Source organism: Phalacrocorax aristotelis, chromosome 2, assembly GCF_949628215.1.
Source record: "Phalacrocorax aristotelis chromosome 2, bGulAri2.1, whole genome shotgun sequence".
Classification (NCBI taxonomy): Eukaryota; Metazoa; Chordata; class Aves; order Suliformes; family Phalacrocoracidae; genus Phalacrocorax; species Phalacrocorax aristotelis.
The window spans coordinates 91,450,863-91,463,249 of NC_134277.1; the positions used below are offsets into that span (position 1 = coordinate 91,450,863).

General features: G+C 37.3%; 1 long non-coding RNA gene across 1 annotated transcript in view; it reads right to left on the bottom strand.

Moving 5' to 3' along the window:
- LOC142053151 (uncharacterized) overlaps positions 1–12,387 on the bottom strand; it is a 37,013-nt gene that overhangs the window by 16,317 nt on the left and 8,309 nt on the right. Inside the window, exons 2-3 of the long non-coding RNA XR_012659100.1 lie at positions 12,045–12,186; positions 920–1,118 (exon numbers count right to left, since the gene is read on the bottom strand). This is a non-coding gene — a long non-coding RNA (uncharacterized LOC142053151). The remainder of the gene's footprint in view (positions 1–919; positions 1,119–12,044; positions 12,187–12,387) is intronic.

A 12,387-nucleotide genomic window follows, 5' to 3' on the forward strand; every position in this document is an offset into this window, starting at 1 on the left:
GACAACTCCTTTTTTTTAAGCTGTAGCCTGTGTTTTTGGAGATTTTTTTCACTTTTAGGCCTGCCTTTTATCAGTAGCCATTTAATAAATACTTGTGAATAGTGAGCTCTAAATTTTTTTTTATTGCTTTGAAAAAAAAGAGATAACGGGCTGACTGTCAATCTGAGTGCAGCATTGAAGACTTCTTTTCAGTTTTTTAAGAACACATTTCAGGCTCAGGAGACATTCCACAGAATCAGCGAATTCTGACAAGTATGAATGATTCACTTACACAATATTCTTCTATTGTGTTGTGCTCATTTCTTCTGATGCTCAATTTTACTGGCAAAATGGTCTTTGAAGAGTACAAATGAGCTACTACCTGAATGTACAACAGGCTTTGTATTGCAACTTTGCATGAATGGATCAGACTACTTCGAACATGGATTTCTCCTAAATTTGGTTTTCTTCACTATATTCAATCTCACTTAAATATTTTTCTTTCTGAATTGATCTAGGATTTAATGAAAGAAAAATATTAACCAGCTTTCTTCTATCACTTAGAACTATTCATATCTCATCCATGGGAATGGCATTCTTTTCTCACCCCTAAGCTTATAAACATTAGCCACAGCAGTATCACACAACGTAAGAATAAGCAAAATGCAGACCTAGAAACATTTAACTTTAAGAACAAACAAGTTCAAGTAAGTTACTTATTGGAGTCTGGTCTGTAAAATCTGGTCCCGGCATTTTGCTCAGGAACTGTTTCAGGCCAGTGGTGCTTGATAGAGGTCCTGTTTGCTGATTTATTTCCAAGCGCTGTTATTACTAGACCATGTAGTTCTACACCTGTCTTCCTCCACTGAGGAAACTAGTCTTTTTAAAGGAGCAATCTCTAATGCCATGGTCAACAGATTCTATTTCTTTGTGCACTTACCATGTGGTTTTGAGTTGTACTGAATGAATGAGTCCTGTAGCACTGTCTTCTTTCAGGATCTAAGCACCAGCTGGAGGCAAATCCAGCTCTACAGATGTTTTCTTCTGGCGGGGCTCATATGGACAGAAAAAACACTTTGATTATTGGGAACACTTCTTCCAGCACTCAGTTCTGAGTTGCTAGTTTGTGGAACTCTGTCCTGAAATATAAAAGGTCCTTACTTTATTGCCAAATCCCTGAGCAATGGGTAGTCTTTATCACTGTTTCAAAACCCCTTCACATTCATGTTGTTTTGGCCTGCTCTGTGTCTGGATGCATCTGCATCACCTTACATTAACGAAAACAAAAACAAAAACAAGCCAATACTGAAATGAAACTAAAAAAGCCTAAGCCAGCAAAGTAAACAAAAACACTTCAGAAACCCCAAGAGCCTCCAGGAGGTAAAGAAAATTGAGGAAACTACTAAATGCTAGTTAAGCATTACTTTGTATTGGGGAGTCACAGAAATGTTAGGTAAACAAGCACAACATGAGTATATCTAATAATTCTGCAAGGCATGATGGTAACGTTGGTCTATTTAGCAGCTCTTACAGAGCAAGAAATCCAAAAGAAACCCATAGGAAGGAAAATAAGTGGTAGAAAATTATTTTCAAGAGAGTTTAAGAATCCTGCCTGTTTTGTAAAAGCAAATTTTATTCAGTGATGCTGAATAGCACCTGTAAAGTAGAAGACTTTTCAGCAAGAGAGGATGAATATTACAGCTTCAAGAATATATTGATTACTGCAGCAATGAGAGAGGTTGTGCCAGTGAAATTGTGATATGTTCACTCTTCTGAATCCAAATAAAGGGATCGTGTGTTGTGCCTCTGCAAGAGGTATTTGAGCACGTGCAACATTCACTAATGGGTCTTTATCATCCTCAAACATGTATGGGATAGATGAACAGTTTCCCTATTCTGTGCATGTAGAATTGAAGGGTAGGCTAGATTAAGAGACTTGCCCAAGGGCATAGAGGAAGACTGAATCCAACCATTGCTCTTGCCAACTGACACACCATTTATCAGGTTGCTGATTAAGTGGAGGTTCCTACATTCTATTATTGGTGATGCTGGTCTGACAAGAAGGATGCATTAGTCCTGGTAAGGGGGCATACAAATGAACCATGTTAATTTAAGTACCATTAGAAAGACAAGACAGAAGGAAGAAAATCAATGCTTTGTTTTATAGTAAAGAAAAAATCAATAAAGAAAGAAATGGTATTTTCCAGGATCTCAGAAAATGTGTAGGACAATGGGGAATAGTTAGAGGGAATTAAAACTATTTAATAGAAGTGGCTGGTGTCCTTTTAGAGAACAATCGTCTAGAGCTATCATTTTGTAATAAAAACCTGAGTAAAATCCAAAAGTACAAGGTTGTGAGAAGGAAAAAATATGTAGAGGATTGTGGTTTGGGTTCTTTTGTTTTAAATTATACTGGCAGCCAGTTGCAGTGAATCTGTGAAAACTACAGAAAAGATGCAAACAAAATTTAAAAATAAATACATACAGCAAATGAGAGGCTGCATGTAATCCCCCAAAACACAAGGCAGGTTTACATTAAAAAACTGCCAGAGGTCCATTTCTAGGCTTGTTTTTCTGTCTCTTACAGTAGCCCATATCAGATGGCTACAGAAAAAATGTAAACCAGACCAAAAATGGAATAAAGTTTTCATGGTGTTGGCTCTTGCTCTTGGCAGTCTGCAGTTTAGAGCCATCCTGAACCAGCAGTTGCAACCGGACCATCCTATTTAATAGTCTTTGACATTACTTTCATAATTTTTTAACTGCTCTTTAAAGGCAATATTTTGTCAAAACAAATCCCACCATATAAGTATGTATTATATTAAAAATCATTACTTTTGGTTTGCTTTAAACTTGTTTACTTATTTACTTATAGGAAGTTGGGTACCCCTACTTCCTATAGCATGACAAATGCTGAAAAACTGTTCCCTTAACTCCTTCCTCATATAGTGTCATAGTTATCCAACGGATTTCTATTTCCCCTTGATCCCTGTGCCCAAAAGTAATTTCTTTTCTAAACTGTTATGGTCTTTGATCTTTATTTTCTCTGAAATATAAATCACTCAATACCTCTAAATTTCATTTTGCTCTTCTGTTTCTCTTCATAGGTACCTTTGCTACCTTCCATAATATCTGGGATATGAATTTATGCAGAGTCATAATGATGGTCACCTATTTCTTTTCAGTTGCTTCCTAATAGTTCCTAATATTTCTTTTTATTTTTTCCTTTTTGACTGCCAGTTAGTTTTGTACAGTAGATTTCAAATACCTACCAACAGTGCCTCAGGAGTCTTTCCTAAGTGATAATATACCTGATGTTGAGTCCATCAGATGCTTGCCCTTTGTTTTGATGTTGATATTAAACTTTGTCACTCCTCTTTTCACCCCTTCTCCAGATCTTTCTTATCACATTGAAAGAAAACCAGCTAGCCCTGGGGAATGCTGCCACTCATCTCTGTCCGTGTTGTTTCCTGCCTTTTAGCTAATTTTCTGCACACAAGCAGATCTTTCTCCTGTACCACAACAGTTCAATTTTTAGTACCTTTTGATGAAGGACTTTGTCTAAAGTTTTATGGAAAACTGTAATTTAGTCCACTTCACTAGTTGGATCATTCTTTGCCATATTTCCGTGGACTTTTTTTCAGAGAATTTTAAGAAATTTGTGAGGCATGATTTATTACTCATTATAACACATTTGCAATCTGTTTATACATCCATATATATATTATGGCCTGCATGTCAAATGTATCAAAATTGCTGATCCATAAGTACTTTGGATGCCTTTTAAAAAATTCGTAACTGGCATTATAAAAACATCTTCTATTTCTCTGACAGCAATGCCAATATGAGTGGTATGCTGCACACAGTACTTAACTCTTACCAATTTCATATTTAAATTCCTTTAGAATTCCTGGAATTCCATTACAAATCTTAGAACTCTCTTCTGATGGCTTATTAAGAATTTTATTTATTTGTTGTAAAGGCTTTTTCCCTGATACTTCAGTTTTGGCCATAATTTCATAAACAGCATCCTGTAAAGAAGGGCTCTGGCACAGAAATCTGCCCAAGGTTGTCTGTTTCATGGCAATAAAATAAGATTACTTTGGGCTTTTTCCTTATAGTCTTATGCCCCCTGTCTACTTCTAATGTATCTTGTCTTCTCTTTGGCATTTTACTAGTTTTCTCATTTCTAAAGTTTTGAAAAAATTCCTTAACAGATTTCAATTATTTTACCAAGTGTTCCTCAAAAATCTTTTTTTTTTTTTTTTTTTTTTAATTCTGTCATGTTCTGGGCTTACATTTAACTTGCCAGTTTTGTATTTTTATATTTTATAACATCTCTGTGTATGTATATAATATAAAAATATCGTGTTAATATATCCCTATAGTACATTCTGTATTATATACAATATATTTTATATTTTATATTTTACTGAAGTTCTACATTTATACCACCAGTATCATATTTCCTTCATTTGAGCACAATTTCAAACTTTGGTGTAGTCTACCTATTCTGTTAACCTCCTCTACTTCGCTATTAAAACTATGCCATCTTTTTCTTGTTGTTCTAGTAATTTCTTCTTGAAAGGCAATCCTGGTTTAGCCACCAACACGGTGTATCTAAACAGTCTTCCTGATATCTGAAAGTATTTTACCCTTTCCGGTCCTTCTTTCACTCCTTTTTCATAGCTTTTTATGTAATTCACTTTTTTGAACCTTGATGTCATACAGTGGATGTTTTGGCTTTTTAACTACTGTGACAGAGTGGATTATTGTCAGATACACATTTACCACATTCTGTGTTGCTTGGGATTAAATTTTCCTTTTCTAAATTCTTATTGTTCCAAGAAGTAGTCTAATATAATATGAAAATCCATTATAATGTCTAAAAATTTAGTCACTGCATCACTTCTTTTGGTGAAATGTATCAAAATGCAGACCACTGGTGGTAAGGCAGTTCTTCTATAATTGAATGTTCTATACTTACAGTATATGTAATAATTTTCAGTGTTATGCAGTGTTTACCACCATCCTGGTTAGGTGGTCAATTATATCTTACGTAACATATTTAATATATACTGATTGCATTTAGGTATGGAATTTTAATATGCAATGATCCTGTATGGTCAAAGACTCCCAATTCTTTCATGTTTTATCTGTATCCTTTTGCTCCATTCTACCTTGTTCTTTCTTTTTTTCTCTCCTATGTCTAGCAAAAACAGTCCTAAAAGGCATATCATTCTTCCTGGCAAACCCTCATAATCTGTCTCCAAATTTAGATAGGCCAAAGGTGGTCATAAGCACTAAACTAATTTTCAAAAATGGTTAGAAAATTTCAATAATAAACATTACTATGTGGCCCAACACTGTAAGCGCTTCTGAGGCAACCCTAAAATCTTAAAACATGCAAAATATGACAAGACAGTATCCTGTAGAAAATTAGAGGTGAAGTATTGCATTGCACCAGAAATTGCATTGAAACTGGAAGCCTCCCACCACTCTGAACATAAGATTAACTTCAGAGGAACTAGGGACTGTTGGGAAAAAATTTCAGAACATGCAGAATAATTCCTGAAACAGCACTTCACTGGCCTTCTGGAGGAGATGGAGGATGCATGACCCCCTGCTAGTGCAGTAAAGGAGACAAAACCAGCTGTTGTGTGCTGGATTAAAACTCTGGTTGGGTATCTTCCCTCTGAAAGGGAACAGTAATAACTGACAAGCGGAGAGTAGAGCTAGCACACTGTATATTTGTATAACTCTATCTGAGTGAGTTTGTTTGCTGAACGCATTTCCGTCCACAAAATCTTTTGGCAACCCATTTTGCAGTTCAGTATGAAAGGTATGGTCAAAATATGTCTTCATTTGCTTTCTTCTAATTCTGATATTATGAAAAAGGGTGATTCATCATTCTCTATTCAACTTCTTCATGTCACTCCTGACTATCATGTTTTCATAGAGTCATTTCTTTTTAGGTTGAGAAGTCTTGGTATATGCAGTCTTTCCTTGTTGGTTGAGTTCTTTGTTTGTCCTTGTCACATTTTTTCTGTTCCTCAGCCAACTATATTCATTAGGAGATGATGGGAATCAAAACTGCGCGTATGGCAGTTCTCCATACTTTTCAAAATAATGCCTAACATCCTAGTCCCTTTGGGATTAGCATCAAACTGGTATTTCTTAGAGATATCTATTATAACTCCAAAATCTCTTTCCTCAGTGGTACTAGCTACTTTACAATTCATGATTATGGACTAGCTGGAATTCTTGGGTTTTTTTTTTGTTATGCTTTACTGATGCAGAATTTCATCTGCCATTTTATTGCTGCACTCTGCAATGGCTCTCAGTCAGCTTCTGTCTTCACCCCTCAGAATACCTTCTTCCTATCCAATCCCTTTTCTAGATCATTTTTGAGTGCAGTAGATTGAATAGGCCCCAGCACAGATGCCTATTTCCATCCATTGTGAAAACAAATGCTTTATTCCTGCCCTTTTTTCCTATGCTTTAGTCCATTATTAGTTCATGCAAATGCCTCCCCTTTTATCCACCTTAGTTAAAATCTTTTGGGAAAGATCTTGAAAAGCTTTCTCCCCTCCAGATTAATGTTATCAGCTGGATCACATTCATCTACACCCTTCTTGGTTTCCTCAAAAATGCCAACAGACTTGTGAGGCATAAATATCCTGCTTGACTCTCCCATAGTATATTATTTTGCTTATGTGCTTACTATTTTTATTCTTCAGTATTGTTTTAGCCAGTACGTAAGTAAGATTTTCTTCTACAGGTTTTCACATTATGTCAGGCTTTTCTGGTAAGTGCTATCTCTGGTACCCCATGAAACCCTTAAAGAAGTTCACATTACATTCTTCTGATACCAAGGCTGATGTGAGAAACTGCACATTGCTGTTATAGAGAAATCAAGGACTAGAATACTCCAGGTCATCCTGTTATGATCCGTACCAAGAACTTACATGCACTGACACATACATGCACTCTTGCATCGTACCTAAATCTTGGATACTGTGGAGGAGAAGGGTGTATGGCATAAAAGGGGGAAGATGGGAAGATTCATTCTATTCTTACTTTACATGCACACGAGTAAACCTGTTGAAGCAGCTGAAAAAAACCAGTATTGTAACTAAGCCCAGACACTCAAAGAACAGTGGAGGAAAAAAGGTCTAGTAGGTCTACCTTGAGCTAGAAGTGAGCAAGAAACAGAAGGGATTCTTTTCTCCTGCAAATGAAAGCGTTACAATACAGTTCTGCACTTTGCTGGAAGGAGACTTTTTAATGAGAAGTTTCTGTCAAATGTCCTGGTTGATTGAGTCAGACTGAATGCAGCTATGGAAGTGTTGCTGCTTCACTGGGATTTTCATCAGGACGTATTTGGGTGGCAGAAAAATAACTGTTACTCAGGGGTTGGGCAATTGCATAGGATGCAGGAAATCTTCATGTTTATACTTTACTGCCTTTACAAGTTGCTAGTAAGTCAGTCCCATTGGGTGATCTTTGATGCGTATATTTCTTACTCCACACTTATGTAAATAACCCTTGATTTGGAGAGAGATGTTGAGGTCTATAAATCATAGATGCGGGGCTGGGCAATATGAAGATGCAGCACTGAGAGTGTTACTGAAGTAACTGTGGCTTTTGAGAATGAAAATTATATATTCTAGGATGTTATTCAGCCCTTCACCACCAAATACAATTTAATATGAATTATTTAATTTGATCACAATCCAACTTTCTGCTTCTTAAAAAGAATGACAAATCACTTTACTTATTATACATCAGTGATCCGGAAACACTGCAGAAATCTCTCTCAGATGTATTCTCCTTCCTGAACACATCCTTTCATATTCTGCCTTTCATGGTGTGATGATCTCAAACAAAACTGTAAAGAGAGACAGTAAACCAGAAGTCTGGGCTAGTTCAGTAAACTTTCTAATCATGCTTTTCTATGAATTTACATACCTGTCAAAAATCAAAGGCTTTTGCAAACAGCGTGATGATGCTGAAGTTCCAGCCCAACACTCCCTGCAAAACCTGCCCACTGGCCTCTGCCTTCTTCTTGCTCCCCTGCCTTTCTCCCAGGCGGGCTGCTTGCTGTATTGCCAGAGCAATCCTACAGGCAGAGTTGACATCTTTTATTTTTCATTCCAGTGATGTTTTATTGGGGGGGAGGGAAAAGATCAGAAGAGGGAAGAGGATTTTTTGTTTTGGTTTTTGTGTGGTTTGTGGGGTTTGGTTTTGTTTTAATGTTTAAAGTATGCAATTCTGGGATGACATTTTCAGGTCTCTTTTCCAAATTCTTCTGAGATGACTAGAGCTAAAATAGTTCATTATTTCTTTATGCTATTTCTATTCTAAGTATGAAAAATCCAAGTTGTGATGCCCCAGCAAGTTGGACAAATGCTCCAGCTTTGCCTGTATTACTACATCTTTCTCTCCCTGATGCAGCATCAATGCAGCTGGCAAAATATTGCATATATCTATACCCAGAGACTTGACCTGAGGCTTGTCATCAAGCTCCTACAGCCTTGATATAATTGACTGTTTGGCTTTGACAGCCCTTTTCAGCAGCTGTATCAATTAACCCTGGGGACTGAGGGCTCCTCACACCAGCTCAACACGAAATTTCCCTCCTCTAGGCAAGAACTTAATGGATCATCTAAGGCAGGTTTCTTCTGAATCACCTACTGAAACCTCTGTTTAAGATGAAGACGACTTCTTGGACCCATCCACAACCAAACAATAAAACATTTCTAATAATTCAAGAGCCCTTGTTTGTCCAGCTGCCAACTGGCAAGTAAAAATAACAACATATCTATCCATGCAGCTTCTTTTATCCTGTGGTGTGTTTAGCAATCTTGAGTTGCTAAGAATAAGAGCAAAATTTTATTTAATTTGACCCCAACTTCATGGCAAATTAATCTCTGTCAGGTACACATCAAAACAGAGTTGCATTTTCTTGTGTAATCTGAGCACTGCAGCACAAAAGAGCACAGGAATTAAATTACAGTTGTGATCTGTGCATTGCAGACTCTAAAAAGCAACGTAAAACACCAAACCTGGAAACCAAAAGTATGAACTAAGGCAGTAAAGAAAGCTGTGAACACATTCTCATTAAATCTTGCTTCTATCAAAAGCCTGAGTCAACCTATCAAAGAAATCCCATTAGTACCAAAGCAAGAGCCGAGATACAGACCCGGTGAACTATTACTGGATTTTTGCCTCTGCTTCAGGGATTTTTCTTCCATCTACAATGCACCATGGATTTGTTTAACAGCAGGAACTGTTTGTTTAAAATCTCAGGTGTGCCTGATATTTTCTTTTTCCAAAAGCAGTTATAACCCCTATTTTTCTAAAGATAAATTAATCCCAACTGAGGAAAAAAGCATTGGAGAAGGAAGGAGGGTTTTTTTTGCCTTTATTCTATTCAGTTCTGTTTAATTGAAAAAGTAGAAAAGTTCTAAGAGCTTGTTCTTAGACATTTACTCCTTACTTAAGGCTTCACTAGAGCAAAAAATGTGTTTTAAAATAAACTCTAGACAAAAACCTCTGAGAAGCAGAGTTGGGAGTCTGTGCCATAATCAACCATCTCACTTCTGTGAAAAGCACAAAAGTGTTTTTCACTAGGCTTTTAGCCAAAGCTAGCTAGCTCATATTAATAACATATTCGTACTCTGGGAGAAATCCAGCCTAGGGGTCTGAGGCACTGGTCACCTGCAGTTCTGATCAACTTCAATGGGAAGTACATGTCTCTGTAGATCAGAATTTACTGGAACAGAAATTCAGCCTCAGGATAAAATGAGACTTTTTAAAGAAATTTAATTTACAGAGAGAAATGTGACTGCTTAGGGTGGTTGCAAGCTGCTATGTAAGGATCTCTCCAAAGGCCCCAGCCAGCATTTGATGGAGTAGTGGCAAGGACATCTACTATTGTGGCTGCAATTCATATAAATCGTTAGTCTCCTTAACTAAAAAAAACAACCCAAACCAACCAAACAAAAAAAAAACCCCAAAGCCACAATTGGAAGTGATTGATTTCCAATAGATACAGGAGGAAAATGAAACTCCCACAGAATATCAGGCACAAAAGAGTGAATGGTATGATATCTTTAGTGCTAGGGAATAATTTAGGTTCCCAGTTCTTTAAATGGTCTTTATGTAGAAATTACTAGTGTAAAACAAAAACTAATTTCTTGAATAGAAGTTCTAGAATTCATCCCAATAGTCCATGAAAATTGTAAATGCACAAATAAACACCTGTTCTTGAATCTGTCAGGAAAAAGAAATTTAAGCGGAGCCTTGTAATAAAAGGAAGGCAAAAGATGACATGAGGAAAAAAGAATTGTAATCGCCTAAGTTTCAGAAATCAAACAGCTGGTGAAACAAAGCTCATTTCAATGTCAACACCTAGATTGCTTCCTCTGCTGATAGCTATTTTGGAGAAAATAGTGGTGGGGGCTGAACCATGGTTACTAACCAAGTAAAAGAACTGGGCAGTGTTTTGAGGGCATGCTAAGGGCTACATTTTCAGAAGTCCTGGACATTCATTTGTTTCCACTGTAATACTAATTGCAACATTTTTCAGAGAAGTTCAGTGCCCAGTAAGCTGAGGTCCTTTGACAAACTGTCTCCTTGTTATTGTAGTTACTGTGGAAAGGCTTCCTGAGTCTTGAAGGTACCAGATGCATTGATCTTCCTTTTCTTCTCTATTGCTGCTGCACTTCTTAGGCAGCTGAGGTATAGCTCTCTATGAAATTACCTCACTGGTTCAGCAGCCTGAATCTGCTTTAGGAGTCAGTAATTGTGTTAAAGCCGCATTAGTTTTAATAATGAGGGAAGGAAAGATGTATTTTGAAAACCTTTGAAGGCAAGAGTTTAACACTTCGCAAGGATTATCAAGTTAGGGCTGATTGGTTCAGGCAAACCAATTTATGGATGATTCAGTTTAATATCCTTATATGTCTCCAACAACCATTTTACCCCTAGAGCAGGATGCAACTTTTTATATTTTCAGCCAGATTTTTTGTCAGTTCTTGGTCTATGACCTCTCTTCTGAAAACAAGTTGAACAGGCTTTGCAGAAGTAAGGACTGACACCTTAGAGCACAAAAATTAATAATAAAATAAAAATAAATAATAATAAATATATAATAAAATAATATCCACTTATTTGGGTCATGTTTATGGGATATTTTCTGGTTAAGGTTAGATTTCACAGAACTATGAGAAGAAAACTTGTCTTGAATCCAATCTGTTTCTAAGCTCTGAGCAGAGCTGCAGACCAGCATTAGATGAAGTTTGCTTACATTTTCCTGCAGGAGTTGTTCTGCCTTGATAGTGGTGATGACTGAGACCTGGCCTCTTCTCCAAAAAAATATTTCATATGTATAAAGCAGAACAGTATTAAGTGAGAAATTAATCGCCAGCAGCCTGGTGGTTAGGGAAGGTAAGACTATGGGATTAAATGTCCTCAGGCAGGGGAGGGAGGAAACTTGTAGGTCTGCATGGTGTTTGGTCCCTGATTTACTGGTCACTAGTGCCACAGGGGAGTTTTTGTGAGCATCTAAGCTGTCACTTTCTTCATTGATCTTGAAAACACCTAATCCAAAAAGTCAATTATTTACCAGGTCCTGTCTGTAATAACTCTCAAGCAGTACTGTTGGTTGCCAGGGACGTTGCGTTGTTCCCTGTCATCTTCTTCCAACAAATAGTAAGCTCAACCAGCATGACCAAATTGCATTATTTATCACAACTGCAGAAAACCTCTTTTTCTTTCATGTCAGACCTTGCACCGTGGTGCCTGAGCATACTGCTTGCTACAGTAGTCCAAAGGACACCAGTATGTCAAGGCCTGGGGTAACAACAAAAGCACGAAGTTTTTTGCACAAATGAGAGCCTAGATATTTGTACACATAGAAGCATGCAGTACACCAGCTATTCAGCTATTCATTCAACATCTCACTATGGAATGAAGTCAACATGGACCAGGAAATGGTGCATTGAAAAGGGAAGATGAGAGAAAATAGGGCACTTTAACTTCTCAGCTCAGTTACTGACCTGCTGTATGACTTCTTGCCACTCAATTCTGCTCTCCTTTCCCTTCTTTCCTGGTCCCTGGAGGATGTACAGTTCCAATTCATTAAGTGTTTGTGCAGCACCTAGGTATGGGGGAGCCAGGTGTATTTGGAGTGTCTAGGTCCTGTATGCAAAAACACAAAAACAATTCTTCTGTTTGTCTGTTTCCCAAATCAAGTTCTAGCCCAAAGATTGTTTGCTCTGCTTTTTTTTCTCTGCTCTGACAGCTTATAGCCTAAAACATTATTTCTGAGCCACGTAACTTTTTTCATTAGAGAGAAAAATGTATCACTAGCCTCTGTGATTGCAGAAGGTCCTGAATGTC